Below are 23,768 nucleotides of genomic sequence, written 5' to 3'. Positions count from 1 at the left end.
CTCCAAATTTGCAGACAGCACAAAATTGGGTAGGTGGGTGAGTTGTGAGCAGGATGCAGAGAGGCTTCAGGGTGATTTGAACAAGTTGAGTAAGTGGGCTAATGCATGGCAGATGCAGTGTAATGTGGATAAATGTGAGGTTATCCACTTTGGTAGCAAAAACAGGAAGACAGATTATTATCTATACAGCTATAAACTGAGAGAGGGGAATATGCAGCGAGACCTGGGTGTTCCCGTACACCAGTCGCTGAAGGTAAGCATGCAGGTGCAACAGACGGTAAAAAAGGCGAATGGTATGTTGGCCTTCATAGCAAGAGGATTCGAGTACAGGAGCAGGGATGTCTTGCTGCAATTATACTGGGCCTTGGTGAGGCCACACCTGGAATACTGTGTGCAGTTTTGGTCTGCTTATCTGAGGAAACATAGAAACATAGAAAATAGGAGCAGGATTTTGCCCTTCGAGCCTGCTCCACCACACATTATCAAAATGGCTGATCATCCAACTCAGTAACCTGTTCCTGCTTGCCCCCCATGCCCTTTCATCCCTTTCGACCCAAAAGCTACATCTAACTCCTTTTTGAAAACATTCAATGTTTTGGCCTCAGCTGCTTTCTGTGGCAGTGAATTCCACAGGCTCACCATTCTCTGGGTGAAGAAATTTCTCCTCATCTCTGTCCTGAAAGGTTTACCCCCTATCCTTGGACTATGACCCCTGGTTCTGGACTCCCCCACCATCGGGAACATCCTTCCTGAATCTACCCTGTCAAGTCCTGTTAGAATTTTATAGGTTTCTATGAGATCAACCCCAACTCGTCTGAACTCCAACAAATATAATCTTAACCAACTCAATCTCTCCTCATACGTCAGTCCCGCAATCCCAGGAAGGATGTTCTTGCTATAGAGGGAGTACATCGAAGGTTTACCAGACTGATTCCTGGGATGGCAGGTCTGACGTATGAGGAGAGATTGAGTCGGTTAGGATTATATTCGCTGACGTTCAGAAGAGTTAGGGGGGATCTCACAGAAATCTATAAACTTCTAACAGGACTTGACAGGATAGATACAGGAAGGATATTCCCGATGGTGGGGGAGTCCAGAACCAGGCACCATAGTCAACGGATATGTGGTAAACCTTTGAGGAATGAGATGAGGAGAAACTACTTCACCCAGAGAGTGGTGAGCCTGTGGAATTCGCTACCACAGAAAGCGGTTGAGGCCAAAACATTGTCTGTTTTCAAGAAGGAGTTAGAGATAGCTTTTGGGGCGATAGGGATCAAAGGGAATGGGGGAACGCGGGAACAGCTTACTGAGTTGGATGATCAGCCATGATCATAATGATTGGGGGAGAAGGCTTGATTGGCCGAATGGCCTACTCCTGCTCCTATGTTCCATGTTTCTATGTTTCGAGAAATTCCCTGGCTATAAGGGTAGGTAAGAGGCTGGGAATTTGGCAGCTTCCTGACTCCCCAATGCCTGTCCACCACCTGGAAGGCACAAGTCTGGAATGTGATAGAATACTCTCCGCTTGCCTGGATAAGTGCAGCTCTAACAACACTGAAGAAGCTCAACACCTATTAAGCAGCCTGCTTGAGTTGTACCCATCCACTATCTTCAACATTCACTCCCTCCACCACTGGTGCACAGTGGCAGCAGTGTGTACCATTTACAAGATGCACTGCAGCAACTCACCAAGCCTCCTTTGACAGCACCTTCCAAACCTGTGACCTCTATCACCTGGAAGAACTGGGACAGTAGATGTGTGGGAACACCACCACCTGTAGGTTTCCCATCTGGATAACACACCATCCGAATTCAGAACTGTATCGCCTTTCCTTCAGTGTTACTGGGTCGGTGACCTGGGTCTCCCTCCATAGCGGTCCACCACGTGGACTCCGGCAGCTGGGGGCAGCGACTCACCACCACCTCGGGGTAATTAGGGATGGACAAGGAACTCTGACATTGCCAACAATGCTCAAATCTCATGAAAGAATAAAAACGACTATTCATAATTAATAGGGTCATATAGTGGAGAAACAAAGAACTTATATTGAACTTGTATAGAACACAGGTTCAGCCTCGACTGGAGTATTGTGTCCAGTTCTGGGTGTCACTCATTAGGAAACATGGGAAGAGAGAAAGTGTGGAATAAATTTATGAGAATGGCCCCAGGGATGAGGAATTTCATTGACATGGATAGATTGGAGAAGTTGGGAATGCTTCCCTTACAGAGGAGAATTGATAAAGGTGTTCAAAATCATGAGGGGTCTGGACAGAGTAGATAGGGCAAAACTGTTCCCATTGGTGGAAGGATAGGAAACAAGAGGGCACAGATTTAAGGTAATTGACAAAAGAAGCAATAGTGACATGAGGAAAAATATTTTCACACAGCGAGTGGTTAGGATCTGGAATGTACTGCCTGAGAGTGAAGTGGAGGCAGGTTCAATTGAACCATTCAAGAGGGACTTGGAATATTCTATGAAAAGGAAGAATGTGCAGGGCTACGGGGAGAAGGTGGGGTAGTGGCACAAGGTAAATTGCTCCTTGGGAGAGCCTACACAGGCGTGAAGGGCCAATGGCCTCCTTCTGTGCTGTAAGATTCTATTACTCTGATTGTCTTCTGAGCTGCAAGTTGCTTCTATTCACTGACAGTTGTATCAAGTCCACATCCTTCAGGTCTCTTCAGCTGCTTGGAGCAGATGGTTTTTAATCCAGTAATTTAATGGTCTCAGTGGTGGAGCTTGTTGTCAACAGTGTCAAAGTGTGCAGTTAATTTAAGAAAATAATTGGGAACCGTGCACCATGGTTACAGACACACAGGATGTCATTCGTGACTTCGGTTATGACTTTGGTTTTGTGACAAGGAAGGAAAGATAATTCAACAAATTCAAACCTGGAGTGAGTGGAAAGAAGGACACAGTTTTTGTGATAACAACACATTGAAGGAATTTGCAAAAGAGGCAGTAATTTTCAAGATCAGCAAGTGGAGAGTGTGTTTTTTTTGCTCATCTCTGATCATCAGTAATTGTGCTTTCAAAGGTCCCTTAGGAGACATAAACTGGAGAGGCCCCATGAACCAAAGCTGACAATGGAAATTGTGAGTGGATAGATCACTTTCCACCCGACCAGCCTCCATATCCAAAGGATCATCCTCCACCATCTTCGTCACCTCCAGCATGACGTCACCACCAAATACATCATCCCCTCCCCTCCCCTCCCCTGTCAGCATTCCAAAGTGAACACTCCCTTTGTGACACCCTGGTCCACTCCTCCATCAACCTGACACCTCGTCCCCTTCCCATGGCACCTTCCCATGTAATCTCAGGAGGTGTAATACCTGCCCTCTTACCTCCTCTCTCCTCACCATCCAAGGCCCCAAGCACTCCTTCCAGGTGAAGCAATTTACTTGTACTTCTATCAACTTAGTATACTGTATTCACTGCTCACAGTGCGGTTGCCTCTACACTGGGGAGACCAAACACAGTTTGTGTGAACACTTTGTAGAACATCTCTGCTCGGTCCGTAAGCATGATCCCGAGCTTCTGGTTTTTTGCCATTTTAATTCACCACCTTGTTTCCATGCTCACATTTCTGTCCTCGGCCTGCTGCCGTGATCCAGTGAACATCAACGCCAGCTCGAGGAACAACACCTCATTTTCCAATGAGGCACTCGACAGTCTTCTGGACTCAATATTGATTTATGTATTTGTTTATGGGATGTGAGCATCGCTGGTTAGGACAGCATTTATTGCCCATCCTTAATTGCCCTTTAATTCAATAATTTCAGACCATCAGTCACATTATTATTTGTTTATTAATTATTTTTATTTTATTTATATATATTCTATATATTCTTTATTTACGTATTTATTTCTTCAGCATGAGCTTGTCTTAAACTTATTTTTAGTGATTTTGTTTTCGTACAGAGCTGTTCATTATTCTGTCATTAACACTCTCACTGGACTCGTGCATTATCTTTCACTGTCACTATTTAGCACTTCATTTGCATTCTGTTCCATGACATTTGCCATTTAACCTCTTCCCCCCTCTGTCATATCACAGTCCTTCCTTCTTGTTCTTCTTATTCCTCCCTCCTTTCACTTGCTCAAAGACTGTTACATTTATAACTTTTGCCAGTTCTGATGAAGGGTCACAGACCTGAAACGTTAATTCTGTTTCTCTCTGCACAGAAACATAAAATGTTCCTGACCTTTTTTTTTAATTTCCAAAATATACTTCATTCATAAAAATCTGTAAAAATTACATTGCCAAACAGTTTCAAACAGCATCAAAAAATACAAACATTGCAAGGGAGATCAGTTTCCTTCAATAAAATCATGAGTTGCCTCACAACCCTTCTATTTCACATTTGTCATGCCAATTACATTTTTACATTTATAGCAAATGAAAATTTCCCCAATACAGTTCGAGGGGTTTTCCATGGGTCCAGTCCCTCCGTTCAGCTTGGTGGGGGGACCTTACACTGTGGTCTTTCCCCATATAGCCTTTGCTGCGGCTGCCCCAAGCTTTAGTGCGTCCCTCAGCACGTAGTCCTGGACCTTGGAATGTGGCAGTCTGCAAAATTCGGTCGTGGACAACTCTTTGCGCTGGAAGACCAGCAAGTTTTGGGCAGACCAAAGGGCGTCTTTCACCGAATTGATAGTCCTCCAGCAGCAGTTGATGTTTGTCTCGGTGTGCGTCCCTGGGAACAGCCCATAGAGCACAGACTCCTGTGTTACAGAGCTACTTGGGATGAACCTTGACAAAAACCACTGCATCTCATTCCACACCTGCTTTGCAAAACACATTCTGGGAGGAGGTGGGCAACCGTCTCTTCCCCACCACAGCCACCGCAGGGGCATTGCGCAGAGGGGGCGAGACTTCGGGCGTGCAGGAAGGATATGACAAGGAGGGCCCTTCTCATCAACTAAACTAAATTCAATCGAGATCAACAAAATTACATTAACGGGAATTGAAAACTATGCTCTATTGTTAAAAAACGAAGAAAAGAAAAAATAAGAATAGGTAAATTGGCCATTAGCAATTGCCCCTAGTAGAGGTGGGTGGTAGGGAAGTGTAGGGACAGGTGGGGATGTGGTAGGAATGTGGAGTTAGCGTAGGATTAGTATAGATGGGTGGTTGATGGTGGCACAGACTCAGTGGGCCGAAGGGCCTGTTTCAGTGCTGTATCTCTAAACTAAACTAAAACTAAACAAGCTACATCTTGGTGCTTGTTTGAAAGTTCTGGTGATGAGGCATTCTGCCAAATGACTTTGGCGGTCTGCTCGGGGAACCATCCGACAGGATCCCCCTTCTCCTTTTCCTGTAGATCCTTGAGGGCATTCCGTGCAGGCCACTGCCCGATGGATCGGTAGTCAAAGGTGTTTTCCCGCAGGAACTGCTCCACGAAGGATAGGTGATATGGCACGGTCCAACTGCATGGAGCATTCCGTGGCAATGTGATCAGACCTGTCCTTCGCAACACCGGGGACAGATAGAACCTCAGCACGTAGGAACACTTGGAGTTTGCGTACTGGAGGTCTACACACAGCTTGATGCAGCCGCACACGAAGGTAGTCATCAGGATGAGGGCCACGTTTGGTACATTTTTCCTGCCCTTATCCAGAGGTTTGAACATCAGTCTGCGCACAGACAGCGGATCCGAGCAGAAGACGGCAACGTCATCCATGTACAGGGAGGTTTTCACCTGAGTGCCTCTGCTGCCTGGGATTGTCACCCCTCTTATGCTCGTATCCTTCCTAATAGGCTCAGCAAAGGGTTCAATACAGCAAACAAACAAGACCGGGGACAGAGGACAGCCCTGTCTGACTCCAGATTGGATTGGGAAACTTTCCGATTCCCACCCATTGATTGAGACTGCGCTACTGATGTTTGTGTAGAGCAGTTTGATCCAATTGCAGATTCCCTCCTCAAACCCCATTTTGGAAAGCAAGTCCATCATGTAGGTGTGCGATATCCTGTCAAAAACCTTCTCCTGGTCCAGGCTGATGAGGCAGGTGTCCACCCTCCTGTCCCGCACATAGGCGATCGTATCCCTGAGTAGCGCGAGACAATCAGAGAACTTCCTGCCGGGTACAGTGCAGGTCTGATTGGGGTGGATCACCAACTCCAGAGCAGACTTGACTCGACTGGCTATGACTTTGGACAGAATCTTGTTGTCAACATTTAGTAGTGAGATGGGCCGTCAATTTCTGATTTCTGCCCTCTCCCCCTCAAAAATGTCCTCATTCATATTTCAATAAATTTATTTCCCATCTTCTTTATTCTGTATTTACAATTGGATCCCATGTCCTTCTGGAACTGTTCAGTAAATCTCAGTGAGACCAAGAGTGACTCTCTATTGCCTCCTCCTTTACTTTAGGATAAACAATCCAAGCTGATTCTAACTGAAGTACTCAGGGGAAGAAAATCCTTTGATATTTTCTTGTCTAATATTCTCTACACAAGTTGAGAGGTGACAAAGAACAAGGATAATCTTTTCATTTGTTTTCAGATATCTCAGAAAAAGATTTGGCGGCACTTTTTCTCTTGGATAAGTCGTCTGATTTTGATGCTAATAAATATATTCAGTGGGACATGACAGGGAAAATGATATCAATATGATTTTAAATCAGAGTTCATTCTTGATGGGGTGATTTGTACGTTATTTGGAAAATCTTCCATTCAATGTGTTGCAATTTGTGTATTTCAACAAAAATGCAGAATTTTCAAAGCATTTCTTGCAGCTCAGTTACCTTTGTAACTGCTGAATCCTTTTATTTACTATCTTGACATATACACAACATATTAGAGCATTTTAAATACTATTGCCTGAAACTATCACATGTCAGGGTTGCATTTTCTGCATTTCCCTGTAGCATACATTTTCCATCCGAAATATAATGGATAATCTCACCAGGAGCAGGAATCCAAGAAGGAATTCCTGCTCCAGACCACAGGAGCAGAGAAGTGAATTGAACAGGGGACTCAAAGTCTTCTTGGGAGATTCTGGTTCTTTGTGTCTTTGTTACCTCAGGCAGTGTTTTAATCTGCTCGGCTGAAGGTAGAGCTGTCAGTTACTGTCTAATTGATCAAACATCTGTTACTTTCATGTATTTATTTCCTTTCAGTTATGCATTCCTTAAGGTATTACCTATTATTCTTAAAAACAAAAACCTGTATTCCATTCCACAGGTAATGTTTATAGCATTAGGTAAAGCTTAGATCATGAAATATGGGGAATGAGTTCCCTATTTCACTCCAAATTCCATAAAAAATTTGCTTTTAGTCTGATGTCTAATTTCCCTGTTTATTTTCTTTCCTCACAGTTAACTTACTGACCATTGTGATCCTATCCCGGGGAAAGTGCGGTCTCTCCAGATGTGTGTCCCGTTACCTGCTGTTTATGGCAGTGACAGATCTACTTGTCATTATCATCGATCTGATACTGAGGCAGATTCCGATTGTTTATCGGGAACAGTTTTTATTCGTGCAGTCAATCTCTGTGTGCAATATTCACGCAGTCCTGCTTTTCACAGCCACAGACTGTTCTGTCTGGTTTACTGTCACTTTTACTTTTGATCGATTTGTGGCCATTTGTTCCCGAAAGCTGAAAACTAAATATTGCACCGAGAAAACAGCGGCTGTGGTTCTGGGAACAGTGACTGTGCTGAGCTGTTTAAAGGACATAACCTGGTATTTTATGCTGATGGGATTGTATCAGCTTGACAATATGCCCTGGTTTTGTGCTGTAAAACTCATTGTTAGTCTATCACAGGTATGGGGAGCCATCGAACTCTTACATTATATTCTCACCCCAGGAGTCCCATTTGTTCTGATTCTGCTGCTCAATACTTTAACTGTCAGACACATTTTAGTGGCTAACAGAATTCGCAGGAGACTCCGGGGTCACAGCACTGGGGAGAATCCCAAAGACCCAGAGATGGTGAGCAGAAGGAAATCCATCATTTTATTGTTTGTAATCTCGGGGAATTTCATATTGTTCTGGGCCCTATTCATGTTTAATATAATATGTTTCCGAATGTGGATTTTAGGGTATAGGGATGTGTATCCACCCAGGGTTGTACAAGAAATCGGATTCATGCTCCAGCTCCTGAGTTGCTGCACAAACACTTGTATTTATGCTGTGACACAAACTAAGTTCAGAGAACAATTTAAGAATATGGTAACATATCCCTTTACCCGAATTGTACAATTCATTAAATGATGAGAAGAATGGAATAATTCCCAGGATCAGAATTCAATCCCAGCTCATAATCTGACCAACCCCTCAGCAATCAGACACAGTGGGATCGGTCTGTACCCTGCCACCCCCCTTCACCCCCCCCCCCACCCAGGTCTGTGTTAAATACATAATGTGCTGATCTCCGGACTCCCAGGTCCATGGTAGAATATAGCATGCAACTCTGGTTGCCACACTACCAGAATGACATGGAGGTTTTGAAGAGGGTACAGAAGAGGTTTACCAGGATGTTGCCTGGTCTGGAGGGTATTAGCTATGAGGAGAAGTTGGATAAACTCGGATTGTTTTCACTGGAACGACGGAGGTGGAGGGGCGACATGATAGAGGTTTACAAAGTTATGAGCGGCATGGACAGAGTGGATAGTCAGAAGCTTTTTCCCAGGGTGGAAGAGTCAGTTACTAGGGGACATAGGTTTAGTAGCGAGGGGCAATGTTTAGAGGGGATGTACAAGGCATGTTTTTGGTTTGATTCTCTTACTTGTTCCCAAGTCCCTTTTCCTTTACCAGAAATGTCCACATGTTCGGGCCTCCCCTGTCATTTACCTTACACTGAATGCACACTCCATATCCCTCTTCCCACATGGAAACTCTTCCCGGGAGAGTGCCACAGCCTGTTATGGAAGCAGTCGCTACACTATCTCTTTTATTATTTCTTATCTAAACCGGGAGATCTCCTCCATATGTTTTGTATGAATCATTGTGGCTCATTAATCTTTCATGTCCAGCAAGAATCTGAGTTCTCATCCATAAATTGTAAGTGGGGCACATTCAGCTCCTTTGTCCAGAGTCCAGTTAATAATGGTGGTCCTGAATGATATTGTTGTGTTTATTGTATTCACCATCTTTCAAGTATCAATACAAGCATGCAGGTCCACATTTTCACCTGTAGGGAGAGCAAATGTAACATCTTACTCCTTAACATCATCAAATTACCGTGAAACCACCTCAATTTTGTTTGTTTTTTTGACTGTGTAACACGTTCAATAGATATACTGCTGGGTTTAATTTGTTAGCGATAGAGTGGGGGACCGACCCATTTCACATCAAAAGAGTGTTTTTTAATGGAGGAATTTAGTCAGTTTACTTGGGGTCTCCAACCCCATATTCGAATGATTTGATTTTCTTCTCAAATCATCGTTGAACTTGATTTTGTGACCTTCCCAGGTTTTCTGCCACTCGGGCTGTTCACTTTTTCCACATGGTCTGTTATTGTCTGCAACCACTTCTGACTATACGGCTGTAGTTTTCAGGGTGTTCTATTCCCCAGATTTACTTGTCCCGGTATCCACATTTATCTCCCAGTCATAGCCTTATATGGACTTATCCCCTTTACCTTGTGGAGCGTATTTCCATCAAACATGGAGGCATCATGTCAGTCGATTGAGTGGGGTGCCCTCTACACAATTTGCTTAACATGGTTTTTGAAGTACAATTACTCCTTTCCACAATCCCTGATGATTGTGGGTAGTGTGCAATGTACAATTTATACCTTATTTGGAGCATGTTCTACACTGCAGTAAAAATTTCCCCTGTGAAGTGTGGACCCTGGTCACTATCCACTTGTATCGGTATTCCCCACCTACAGAACACCTCACTCCAAAGGATTTGTGTGACCATACGTGCTTTATTGTTCCTAGTTGGGAAGACCTCTATCCATTTTGTAAATTGGTTCACCACCACAAGAACATACTCATAGTTTCCCTGACACATTGTACAGGGACCAATCTTGAAGTGTGTCCATGAGCCATTGGGAGGAGGTTGTGACCAGGGTAGGGCGTGATTAGAGCAGGACAGAGGATTAACCTGCAAACACGGTAGTATCTATTGACATATTGTTCTGCATGTTGTTCCATTTCTGACCACCAACAGGCTCCGGTTAGCTTTCATAGTGTAGTATCAGCTGATTAATGTCCAGTCATTGGGTGAGAATGAAAGAAGGGGAACATTTCCTCTTTAAGTTGAGGAGGATTACAAACTACCAAAGAATCATCTTTATTTTTAATCATTAACAGGGAGGGGCTTCCTTTATGTTGGTGCTGAAACACTGTGGAGTTTACCCACCAGGTGGGCTGTGGTAGTGAACACCCCTGTTTGTGTCATTCTATGACCTGAGCGTATGGAGTGAACAAAGTTTGGAGTTCTGTCACATCAATGGTTTTTTTATTTCAGTGGTGACTTTTACAACAGGTGTTTGGGATCTGGATTCTCTGCAGATTATTTAGCAAACCAATTGGCTGCATTGTCACTCTGACTGTTTGGTGATGAATCTTTCCACTGGGCTGTTACCTTTCCTATATGACATAGGGTGACCCGTTCCTGGAGCAATTCCCATAGTTTACGGAGGAGAACAGAATTTAAAAAAGGTTTACCATAAAGAAAAATAATCATGTTTAAGATGCAGGATCAAGAGCATAATTGCATTGCCAATGTAACTACTATCTGACCAAATAGTAGTTGTTTCTGATGCTGTATAATGGACAGTGAGGATGATAGCTATCAGATCTGTTTGTTGAGATGAATGGGCAAGAATGTGGAATCCCATTGTCCAATCAGAAGTCTCCATATTAACTATGGCACACCCGGTTTTAGGGATGGCCATCAACATACTAGGGCGAGCCGTCCACGTACATGTTTCAGGCTTCCGGGATCGTGCAGGCTTTTACTGGGTTTAATCCCATCTCCAACACAGGTAACAGACACTGGTGTGGACTTCCCTCATAAACAAGCAGAAGGGGTGATGTCCAAGTCTCACTGCAGTAACTCACGTGTCCATTTGCTGATCCATTGCAAAGTCACTTTAGTATCACATGGTTTTAATAGAAGATAAAGGGATGTATGCAGAGAATGTAAAATCACTTTCTGTAGTCCAGCAATTTTTTTTATTCCTTCAGAAGATGTGAGTCCTAATTGTAGCTTTCCTGTCACTACTCTGTCACTTGTCCTCCAACTCCTCATTCTCTAACCTTATTCCTTTATATATTATGGAGCACCTTGTCAAAGACCTTTTTGAAAATCCATAGAAAATACATCTACTGTATCACCATTGTCGACTCTCTCTGTTATCTCCTCAAAAATCAATAAGGTTGGTCAAGCAATGATTTTCCTTTAGAAATCTATGCTGATTATTCATTGTTATATTTCTCATTTTCAGGTGAACTTCTATTATCTCCATTTGTAGGAATTCCATGAATGTTCCTGCCATTGATGTGAAGATAACTGGTCTAAAATTTCCTGGGAATGTTCTGTCACCCTTCTTACATATTGATGTCGTAAGAAAACTATGGAAACTAAATAAATGTGTCTATTGTCTGAATGATACCTCCAGGGTGTGGTATTTTTCAGTAAGATCAGTGTTGTTGAAAATAGGATATGGCCAACTAAAGGAAGATCCCACAATGTTTAAATCTGTTTTTCTCTACACAAATGCTGCCTGACTTGCTGAGTATTTGAAGCATTTTCTGTTTTATTTGTTTCATAAAGGGAAACTTTCAGGCATTTTCATGACACATGCTGCCGATTCCTTATGGGATGGTACTGGAGAATTTGTGTAATGTGTCTTCAAATGATTAGGTTAGGTGTTAAAATTGGGAGTCAAAGCTTGAGGGGCATTTAAATATATTTGTTTCGTTTTTAAGATAAGTAGGTTGGGAATAACATTAAATCAACAATCCTATTTAGTGACTGTTGTTCCCATTCTGATTAATTATACCAGGTCATACAGAAAGATGAGACAGAGTGATTCTGAATGATAGGTGAATAATCATTCCATGTGGGATAACACACACACTACAAAAAGTCTGACTGAGAAAAGTTTACAGATTGACCTTCTTAGCTTCAAACAAATGTGGGAGAGAAAGGAAATCTCTAAAATTAAATAGAGGGATGCATGTCATCAACTGTCTGATTGTTTTACAGAAAAATGCATGTTTGAAAACAATTGCACTGAGTCCTGGAGGAGGTGTGTCTTCCAAGGTAATGCTTTGACCAGATTATACAGGTCTTTGATTTACTTTTTTTATATTTTGCTTGTATATATAAATTTTATTGTTTATATAAAGTGATAGAATGAATCTGCTGATTGTATATTTATTGGCCAGTTGAAATGGTTGTGCACTCACAGTAGACCAGATGCTAGCTTCGATGTGTTGGAGTTACATTCTGCAATAAAACACCCAAAAGTAGAGCATGTTTCAATTGCAAAATTCAGAAAATTCAATCTGGCTAAATGCACTAAGGTTCCCATTCTTAGGTGACCCAAAGAATATGAAGCTAGTCATTTTTAGGGATGCTTTATATGCTAATCTTCCTGATAGTTTTGTTATATTTATTGATGGGTGAGAATGGCAAATGTCCTTTGTCTTGGGAAACTAAAGAAATGAAAAAGTTTGCTAAAAGTACTCTGGCTTCTGAAGCACTGGTTCTTGTGGAAGCAGTAGATCTAGGATTCTATCTGCCATATCCTTTAAGTGAGATTCTGTACAATGACCGTACTGAAGATAGTATACCTATTGAATATTCAGTAGATAATAGTTCATTGTGGGATAATGTACACTGTACAACCAAGTGTGAGTGAGAAAAGGTTACGGATTGCTCTTGCTGACTTGAAACAAGTGCTGGTGAGAAAGGAAATCTCTAATAATAAATGTGTGGATGCAAGCCCTCAACTTTCAGATTGTTTTACAAAAGGAAATGCATGTACGACAAAACTCTCATTTTTATTTAAACAGGCAGAAGGGAATCTGCTCATTCTCTGTTAATTGTAATAAATTCTATGCAGCTGGTGGGCATTAACTGTGGATTCACTTGTGCCCCAATCAATAGACACCAGCAGAAACTATGGTTATTGGGAGAGGAGCTACAAGTTTGTAATGTGTATCTCTGTTAGTAATTGCTTATGAAAGTGTGTGAGGATTGGCTCCAGTTCCATCCTTCACCAGCAGGCTTGCTCGATGATAACATTTCTAAGTTAAGATACATGCCTTCGAGGGGTGCAATAGAGTTTCATTAGATTGATTCCTGGGATGAGACAATTGTCCGATGAGGAGATTTTGAATTGAATTTGTTGCTGTTTTCAGGAGTTTAGAGGAATGAGAGGTGATTCAATTGAAACATATAAGATTCTGATGAGACTTGGTAGGGTAGAGTTTGAAAGCCTCTTTCCCCTGGCTGGATTATGTCGAACTATGGAACATAATCTCAGGATAAGGGAATGGCCATTGTGGACTGAGATGAGGAGAAATTCTTTCTCTCAGAGGTTTAGGAAGTTTTGGAATTCTCTAACCCAGAGGCCTATGGATGCTCTGTTGTTGATTATATTCAAGGCTGAGATCCGGAGACTGTTTTTGGACTCGAAGGGAATCAGAGGATATGGGGATCAGCTGGAAAATGAAGTTGAGGTTGAAGAACAGCCATGATCTTATTAAATGATGGAGCAGTCCGAGGACAGTATGACCTACTCCTACCCCGATTTTTGAAGTTATTATGTATTATTACAGTCCAATAAGATAGAACAATCTGAAATTGTTAATATAAGACGGGGTAAATAGAAACCGATGCATTCCAGTCATTGATGGGGCAAGAATGAGAGTTCAGAGCTGCAGAGACTTCATTACACAAATAGTCATGGTGTTGTAGAATTCACTTCCAGGGTTACTGTTTGAGGCTGAAATTAATTCAATGCTGAAGATTAGCTCTGGTAGGGAGATGATGGAAAAGTGGTTGATGGATGTGGAACCAATCTGAGTAAATGTGATTAGAAATGTCTTATTCACAGACGTCCAGGTCAGAAACGCTCAGAGAAGTGAGTGAAGAGGACATTGATTTTTGAGAAGATCTAGTAGATCCAATGCATTGTAACAGTGAGGAATTTGGGACTTTTAATCACAAAGAATTTTACCATCAAAAAGTTCAGTGTAACATATAAGTGTGGTATGAGGATTTCAGCTTTTTAATAAGTAAAGAAAATACCTTTCTCTGTAATTTGGGGCATCAGCTACTCACAAAATACTGTTTAGATAATTGGGGATTTCTTTCAGTTTAGTTGTTACAATTAATGTCTGAAAACATGAAATTGGTCTGGGAGTTAAAATCTTGTGTTTTTCCCGTTAACACTCTCACTGAGGTTATAACAGAGCTGCAATGCAGTCGTTCAGAAACTCAAAGCATATTATAATTGAACAATAAAAGAAAAAAAGACTTGCATTTATATAGCGTCCTTCACTAGCTCAGCATGTCAGAAAAGGCAGAATATCCCATAGGCAGCATTCCCTCAGGACTGTACTCCAGTGCCAGCTGGGAGTTTTGTTACTTGACCCCACAATCTCTGACTCAGTGGAGAGAGTGCAATTTACTGAATGACAGCTAACACACATAACGGCACATTAGACATATAATTATTTCAGACTTTAACAAAAACATCTGTAACTGTAACAATTACTTCTCTGTAAGAAAGGAACTGATATTCTACTGTGACATTTCCATTGACTTCCAGCTTTCCTTACTGGCCAAGAAGCAGCAAACACATGGAGAGCAGAGAGGAAAATCCAAAAGCAACAGATTTCACTGTTTTAACAGGAAAGAGTCCCATGAAGATCAATGTAATGGGAATCAGTCCCGTTCACTTCAGCATGATTCAATTAATTGCTGGGCAGTTGTCCACTTGTTGATGACAGTGTGTCCTGTGCTGGGGAGATCTACAAATGTTCTATAACTTTACCATTGTGTAACTGCTGGAGGAAGGATTGGAATGTGGCTCTCTGACTGTGCAATGATATTGGTCAGAAACCCAATCAATCAGTTTAAAATCTGCTAACAGTCAGTGATACTCAGTCAGCAGATGAAGAGTGAGAAAGTTATAAACTTTCAAAGGCACACTGTTCCAATGGGTGATCCAGAACGGAAAATACTATCCCACTTTAAAAGACTTTGACTAACAGTTACATAGTCAGGTGAAGTGACCAACCCAAAGTAATGTTTCCATTAAATTTGACCAGTAGGAAAACTGGGAGTGATAACGATGGAGAGCTGAACTTTGTCAACATTCCACATGTCCAGTGCATGTGAGTACAATTGCTCCACCTGAAGCATCTTATGCCTGTGTCAACATCCTGTTTGTAATACATACTTCCAATTTTAATTTCCTTTATTAATTTACATAATAAAAGCTGCTTTGATATCTTTGTCATACTGTTATTACATGCTGGCACTGCAGCTCCTCAACTTTGCTCCTCAGCCTGTATTGCAAAGAACTACAGTCCCCTTTGCCAACCTCACATGTTTCACAAATTACCAAACAATTTCGTTATAAGTCTGTACCTTCTTCTTTGGCCTCCTTATCTCGAGAGACAATGGATAAGCACCTGGAGATGGTCAGTGGTTTGTGAAGCAGCGCCTGGAGTGGCTATAAAGGCCAATTCCAGAGCGACAGGCTCTTCCACAGGTGCTGCGAAGAAATTTGTTTGTCGGGGCTGTTACACAGTTGGCTCTCCCCTTGCGCCTCTGTCTTTTTTCCTGCCAACTACTAAGTCTCTTCGACTCGCCACACTTTCGCCCCACCTTTATGGCTGCCCGCCATATAAGACTGCATAATCTTATATATAGCCACATTTCCTGTCTGCAACTCCGAAGAAAGAAACCAAAATCTTGCCTTGAAACTCATGGATTGAAAACAATTGACCTGGTTTGGAAATGAGCTGAATGACAGGATACAAAGAGTAGGGGTAATGGGCAGGTACTGTCATTGGCAGGATGGGATTAGTGGTATCCCGAAAGGATCTGTGGTGGGACCTCAACTATTCACCATATTTATTATACAATGTGATGATGGGATAGAAAGACACATATATACAATATTACCAATGACACAAAGAGATGGCAATCTAAGCAGTGTTGATGGAGGCTGAACATTAAAAAGAGATATTCATTGATTAAGCAAATACACAAGACTGTAGCAAATGGATTTCAATGTGGTCAAATGTGAGATCATCCACTTTGGACGTAAAAATGATAGAACAGGGTACTTTCTGAATGGTGAAAAGCTAGAAACAGTGGAGATCCAAAGAGACTTGTGGGCCCAGGTACAAAGATCATTAAAATGTCCTGAAAAGGTACCAAAATTAATCAAAAAGCTGAATGAAATGCTGGCCTTTATATTTGGAGAACTGGAATACAAGAGGGTAGAAGTCATTCTTCAGCAACATAAAGCCCTGGTTAGACTGGTGGTGGGGGAGGGGCGAAGATCATAGCAGCAGTGGCCCGCCATGGAACCGGACCCTGGGAGTACCAGACCCGATCTCCCCGCGGCAGCAAGGCTCCATGGTGACTCCGCACTGCTGGGTGACGGGACCTGATTTTAAATATGTAAATTAAGAAAATGAATACATTTAAATAAATTGGTCAGTGATCTTTCCTGCTGCCCGAGATCTGCCAGCGAGTTGGGGAAGGGGCGTTACTTAGGATTTTCAGTGTAGTGGGGCAGGGTGGGTACGGGGTCAAATGTACATTAATTATGTGGGCAAAGGGGGCAAAGGGGTGAACTCTGCACTTTGAACAGTTTTGGGGGTCATGGGGGAAGGTCAAGTCTTGCATGTAAGTCTTTTTTGAGCAGGAGAGGGCAACTATTATCTGTAAGTGTAGTGGGGGGAGGGACACTATTCATTATTAGGGTGTACTGTGGGGGGGGGGGGGGAGAGGGGACAGTTTTAGATATTTAAATTTAGTGTCAGATCTGACGGACTTTTAAGGATGGCGCCCGCGCCTGCGCACTGACAGCTGATACCATTGGGGGCGTCACAGAGCTGGCCCGAGACCATGTGATTGGGGTGGGGCCTGAGCGTCATATTGGACAAGTTGAGTCATAAAGAAAGATGTGAGTGTATTGTCTGGTTAACAATTGTACTAGGAGGGATTGTAGACTCACTCAGAGTTTACAGTAATAAAGTGATAAAGAAAGATGTGTATGTATTGTCTGGTTAACAATTGCACTGGGAGGGATTGTAGACTCACTCAGAGTTTACAGTAATAAAGTAATAAAGAAAGATGTGTATGTATTGTCTGGTTAACAATTGCACTGGGAGGGATTGTAGACTCACCCAGAGTTTACAGCAATAAAGTCATAAAGAAAGATGTGAGTGCATTGTCTGGTTAACAATTGCACTGGGAGGGATTGTAGACTCACTCAGAGTTTACAGTAATAAAGTGATAAAGAAAGATGTGTATGTATTGTCTGGTTAACAATTGCACTGGGAGGGATTGTAGACTCACTCAGAGTTTACAGCAATAAAGTCATAAAGAAAGATGTGAGTGCATTGTCTGGTTAACAATTGCACTGGGAGGGATTGTAGACTCACTCAGAGTTTACAGTAATAAAGTGATAAAGAAAGATGTGAGTGTATTGTCTGGTTAATAATTGCACTGGGAGGGATTGTAGACTCACTCAGAGTTTACAGTAATAAAGTGATAAAGAAAGATGTGAGTGTATTGTCTGGTTAACAATTGCACTGGGAGGGATTGTAGACTCACTCAGAGTTTACAGTAATAAAGTGATAAAGAAAGTTGTGAGTGTATTGTCTGGTTAACAATTGCACTGGGAGGGATTGTAGACTCACTCAGAGTTTACAGTGATAAAGTGATAAAGAAAGTTGTGAGTGTATTGTCTGGTTAACAATTGCACTGGGAGGGATTGTAGACTCACTCAGAGTTTACAGTAATAAAGTGATAAAGAAAGTTGTGAGTGTATTGTCTGGTTAACAATTGCACTGGGAGGGATTGTAGACTCACTCAGAGTTTACTGTAATAAAGTGATAAAGAAAGATGTGAGTGTATTGTCTGGTTAACAATTGCACTCGGAGGGATTGTAGACTCACTCAGACTTTACAGTAATAAAGTGACAAAGAAAGATGTGAGTTTATGTCTGGTAACAATTGCACTGGGAGCGATTGTAGACTCACTCAGAGTTTACTGTAATAAAGTGATAAAGAAAGATGTGAACGTATTGTCTGGTTAACAATTGCACTGGGAGGGATTGTAGACTCACTCAGAGTTTACAGTAATAAAGTGATAAAGAAAGATGTGTATGTATTGTCTGGTTAACAATTGCACTGGGAGGGATTGTAGACTCACTCAGAGTTTACTGTAATAAAGTGATAAAGAAAGATGTGAGTGTATTGTCTGGTTAACAATTGCACTGGGAGGGATTGTAGACTCACTCAGACTTTACAGTAATAAAGTGATAAAGAAAGATGTGAATGTGTTGTCTGGTTAACAATTGCACTGGGAGGGATTGTGGACTCACTCAGAGTTTACAGTAATAAAGTGATAAAGAAAGATGTGAGTGTATTGTCTGGTTAACAATTGCACTGGGAGGGATTGTACACTCACTCAGAGTTTACAGTAAAAAAGTGAAAAAGAAAGATGTGAGTTTATGTCTGGTAACAATTGCACTCGGAGGGATTGTAGACTCACTCAGAGTTTACAGTAATAAAGTGATAAAGAAAGATGCGAGTGTATTGTCTGGTTAACAATTGCACTGGGAGGGATTGTAGACTCACTCAGAGTTTACAGTGATAAAGTGATAAAGAAAGATGTGAGTGTATTGTCTGGTTAACAATTGCACTGGGAGGGATTGTACACTCACTCAGAGTTTACAGTAATAAAGTGATAAAGAAAGATGTGTCTGTATTGTCTGGTTAACAATTGCACTGGGAGGGATTGTAGGCTCACTCAGAGTTTACAGCAATAAAGTGATAAAGAAAGATGTGAGTGTATTGTCTGGTTAACAATTGCACTGGGAAGGATTGTAGACTCACTCAGAGTTTACAGTAATAAAGTGATAAAGAAAGATGTGAGTGTATTGTCTGGTTAATAATTGCACTGGGAGGGATTGTAGACTCACTCAGAGTTTACAGTGATAAAGTGATAAAGAAAGATGTGAGTGTATTGTCTGGTTAACAATTGCACTGGGAGGGATTGTAGACTCATTCAGAGTTTACAGTGATAAAGTGATAAAGAAAGATGTGCATGTATTGTCTGGTTAACAATTGCACTGGGAGGGATTGTAGACTCACTCAGAGTTTACAGTAATAAAGTGATAAAGAAAGATGTGTGTGTATTGTCTGGTTAACAATTGCACTGGGAGGGATTGTAGACTCACTCAGAGTTTACAGTAATAAAGTGATAAAGAAAGTTGTGAGTGTATTGTCTGGTTAACAATTGCACTGGGAGGGATTGTAGACTCACTCAGAGTTTACAGTGATAAAGTGATAAAGAAAGTTGTGAGTGTATTGTCTGGTTAACAATTGCACTGGGAGGGATTGTAGACTCACTCAGAGTTTACAGTAATAAAGTGATAAAGAAAGTTGTGAGTGTATTGTCTGGTTAACAATTACACTGGGAGGGATTGTAGACTCACTCAGAGTTTACTGTAATAAAGTGATAAAGAAAGATGTGAGTGTATTGTCTGGTTAACAATTGCACTCGGAGGGATTGTAGACTCACTCAGACTTTACAGTAATAAAGTGACAAAGAAAGATGTGAGTTTATGTCTGGTAACAATTGCACTGGGAGCGATTGTAGACTCACTCAGAGTTTACTGTAATAAAGTGATAAAGAAAGATGTGAATGTATTGTCTGGTTAACAATTGCACTGGGAGGGATTGTAGACTCACTCAGAGTTTACAGTAATAAAGTGATAAAGAAAGATGTGAGTGTATTGTCTGGTTAACAATTGCACTGGGAGGGATTGTAGACTCACTCAGAGTTTACTGTAATAAAGTGATAAAGAAAGATGTGAGTGTATTGTCTGGTTAACAATTGCACTGGGAGGGATTGTAGACTCACTCAGAGTTTACTGTAATAAAGTGATAAAGAAAGATGTGAGTGTATTGTCTGGTTAACAATTGCACTGGGAGGGATTGTAGACTCACTCAGACTTTACAGTAATAAAGTGATAAAGAAAGATGTGAATGTGTTGTCTGGTTAACAATTGCACTGGGAGGGATTGTGGACTCACTCAGAGTTTACAGTAATAAAGTGATAAAGAAAGATGTGAGTGTATTGTCTGGTTAACAATTGCACTGGGAGGGATTGTACACTCACTCAGAGTTTACAGTAAAAAAGTGAAAAAGAAAGATGTGAGTTTATGTCTGGTAACAATTGCACTCGGAGGGATTGTAGACTCACTCAGAGTTTACAGTAATAAAGTGATAAAGAAAGATGCGAGTGTATTGTCTGGTTAACAATTGCACTGGGAGGGATTGTAGACTCACTCAGAGTTTACAGTGATAAAGTGATAAAGAAAGATGTGAGTGTATTGTCTGGTTAACAATTGCACTGGGAGGGATTGTACACTCACTCAGAGTTTACAGTAATAAAGTGATAAAGAAAGATGTGTCTGTATTGTCTGGTTAACAATTGCACTGGGAGGGATTGTAGGCTCACTCAGAGTTTACAGCAATAAAGTGATAAAGAAAGATGTGAGTGTATTGTCTGGTTAACAATTGCACTGGGAAGGATTGTAGACTCACTCAGAGTTTACAGTAATAAAGTGATAAAGAAAGATGTGAGTGTATTGTCTGGTTAACAATTGCACTCGGAGGGATTGTGGGCTCACTCAGAGTTTACAGTAATAAAGTGATAAAGAAAGATGTGAGTGTATTGTCTGGTTAACAATTGCACTGGGAGGGATTGTCGACTCACTCAGAGTTTACAGTAATAAAGTGATAAAGAAAGATGCGAGTGGATTGTCTGGTTAAAAATTGCACTGGGAGGGATTGTCGGCTCACTCAGAGTTTACAGTAATAAAGTGATAAAGAAAGATGTGAGTGTATTGTCTGGTTAACAATTGCACTGGGAGGGATTGTAGACTCACTCAGAGTTTACAGCAATAAAGTGATAAAGAAAGATGTGAGTGTATTGTCTGGTTAACAATTGCACTGGGAGGGATTGTAGACTCACTCAGAGTTTACTGTAATAAAGTGATAAAGAAAGATGTGAGTGTATTGTCTGGTTAACAATTGCACTCGGAGGGATTGTGGGCTCACTCAGAGTTTACAGTAATAAAGTGATAAAGAAAGATGTGAGTGTATTGTCTGGTTAACAATTGCACTATGTGGGATTGTAGACTCACTCAGAGTTTACTGTAATAAAGTGATAAAGAAAGATGTGAGTGTATTGTCTGGTTAACAATTGCACTCGGAGGGATTGTAGACTCACTCAGACTTTACAGTAATAAAGTGACAAAGAAAGATGTGAGTTTATGTCTGGTAACAATTGCACTGGGAGCGATTGTAGACTCACTCAGAGTTTACTGTAATAAAGTGATAAAGAAAGATGTGAACGTATTGTCTGGTTAACAATTGCACAGGGAGGGATTGAAGACTCACTCAGAGTTTACAGTAATAAAGTGATAAAGAAAGATGTGTATGTATTGTCTGGTTAACAATTGCACTGGGAGGGATTGTAGACTCACTCAGAGTTTACTGTAATAAAGTGATAAAGAAAGATGTGAGTGTATTGTCTGGTTAACAATTGCACTGGGAGGGATTGTACACTCACTCAGAGTTTACAGTAAAAAAGTGAAAAAGAAAGATGTGAATGTGTTGTCTGGTTAACAATTGCACTGGGAGGGATTGTGGACTCACTCAGAGTTTACAGTAATAAAGTGATAAAGAAAGATGTGAGTGTATTGTCTGGTTAACAATTGCACTGGGAGGGATTGTACACTCACTCAGAGTTTACAGTAAAAAAGTGAAAAAGAAAGATGTGAGTTTATGTCTGGTAACAATTGCACTCGGAGGGATTGTAGACTCACTCAGAGTTTACAGTGATAAAGTGATAAAGAAAGTTGTGAGTGTATTGTCTGGTTAACAATTGCACTGGGAGGGATTGTAGACTCACTCAGAGTTTACAGTAATAAAGTGATAAAGAAAGTTGTGAGTGTATTGTCTGGTTAACAATTGCACTGGGAGGGATTGTAGACTCACTCAGAGTTTACAGTGATAAAGTGATAAAGAAAGTTGTGAGTGTATTGTCTGGTTAACAATTGCACTGGGAGGGATTGTAGACTCACTCAGAGTTTACAGTAATAAAGTGATAAAGAAAGTTGTGAGTGTATTGTCTGGTTAACAATTGCACGGGGAGGGATTGTAGACTCACTCAGAGTTTACAGTGATAAAGTGATAAAGAAAGATGTGAGTGTATTGTCTGGTTAACAATTGCACTCGGAGGGATTGTAGACTCACTCAGACTTTACAGTGATAAAGTGATAAAGAAAGTTGTGAGTGTATTGTCTGGTTAACAATTGCACTGGGAGGGATTGTAGACTCACTCAGAGTTTACAGTAATAAAGTGATAAAGAAAGATGTGAGTGTATTGTCTGGTTAACAATTGCACTGGGAGGGATTGTAGACTCACTCAGTTTACAGTGATAAAGTGATAAAAAAAAGATGTGAGTGTATTGTCTGGTTAACAATTGCACTGGGATGGATTGTAGACTCACTCAGAGTTTACAGTGATAAAGTGATAAAGAAAGATGTGAGTGTATTGTCTGGTTAAGAATTGCACTGGGAGGGATTGTACACTCACTCAGCGTTTACAGTAATAAAGTGATAAAGAAAGATGTGTCTGTATTGTCTGGTTAACAATTGCACTGGGAGGGATTGTAGGCTCACTCAGAGTTTACAGCAGGAAAGTGATAAAGAAAGATGTGAGTGTATTGTCTGGTTAACAATTGCACTGGGAGGGATTGTCGGCTCACTCAGAGTTTACAGTAATAAAGTGATAAAGAAAGATGTGAGTGGATTGTCTGGTTAAAAATTGCACTGGGAGGGATTGTCGGCTCACTCAGAGTTTACAGTAATAAAGTGATAAAGAAAGATGTGAGTGTATTGTCTGGTTAACAATTGCACTGGGAGGGATTGTAGACTCACTCAGAGTTTACAGCAATAAAGTGATAAAGAAAGATGTGAGTGTATTGTCTGGTTAACAATTGCACTGGGAGGGATTGTAGACTCACTCAGAGTTTACTGTAATAAAGTGATAAAGAAAGATGTGAGTGTATTGTCTGGTTAACAATTGCACTCGGAGGGATTGTGGGCTCACTCAGAGTTTACAGTAATAAAGTGATAAAGAAAGATGTGAGTGTATTGTCTGGTTAACAATTGCACTGGGTGGGATTGTAGACTCACTCAGAGTTTACTGTAATAAAGTGATAAAGAAAGATGTGAGTGTATTGTCTGGTTAACAATTGCACTCGGAGGGATTGTAGACTCACTCAGACTTTACAGTAATAAGGTGACAAAGAAAGATGTGAGTTTATGTCTGGTAACAATTGCACTGGGAGGGATTGTAGACTCCCTCAGAGTTTACAGTAATAAAGTGATAAAGAAAGATGTGAGTGTGTTGTCTGGTTAACAATTGCACTGGGAGGGATTGTGGACTCACTCAGAGTTTACAGTAATAAAGTGATAAAGAAAGATGTGAGTGTATTGTCTGGTTAACAATTGCACTGGGA

The sequence above is a fragment of the Heterodontus francisci genome, chromosome 4 (assembly GCF_036365525.1).
Source record: "Heterodontus francisci isolate sHetFra1 chromosome 4, sHetFra1.hap1, whole genome shotgun sequence".
In the NCBI taxonomy this organism is placed as follows: Eukaryota; Metazoa; Chordata; class Chondrichthyes; order Heterodontiformes; family Heterodontidae; genus Heterodontus; species Heterodontus francisci.
The sequence above is the reverse complement of the archived record's forward strand: the minus strand, read 5'-3'. Positions refer to the sequence as shown.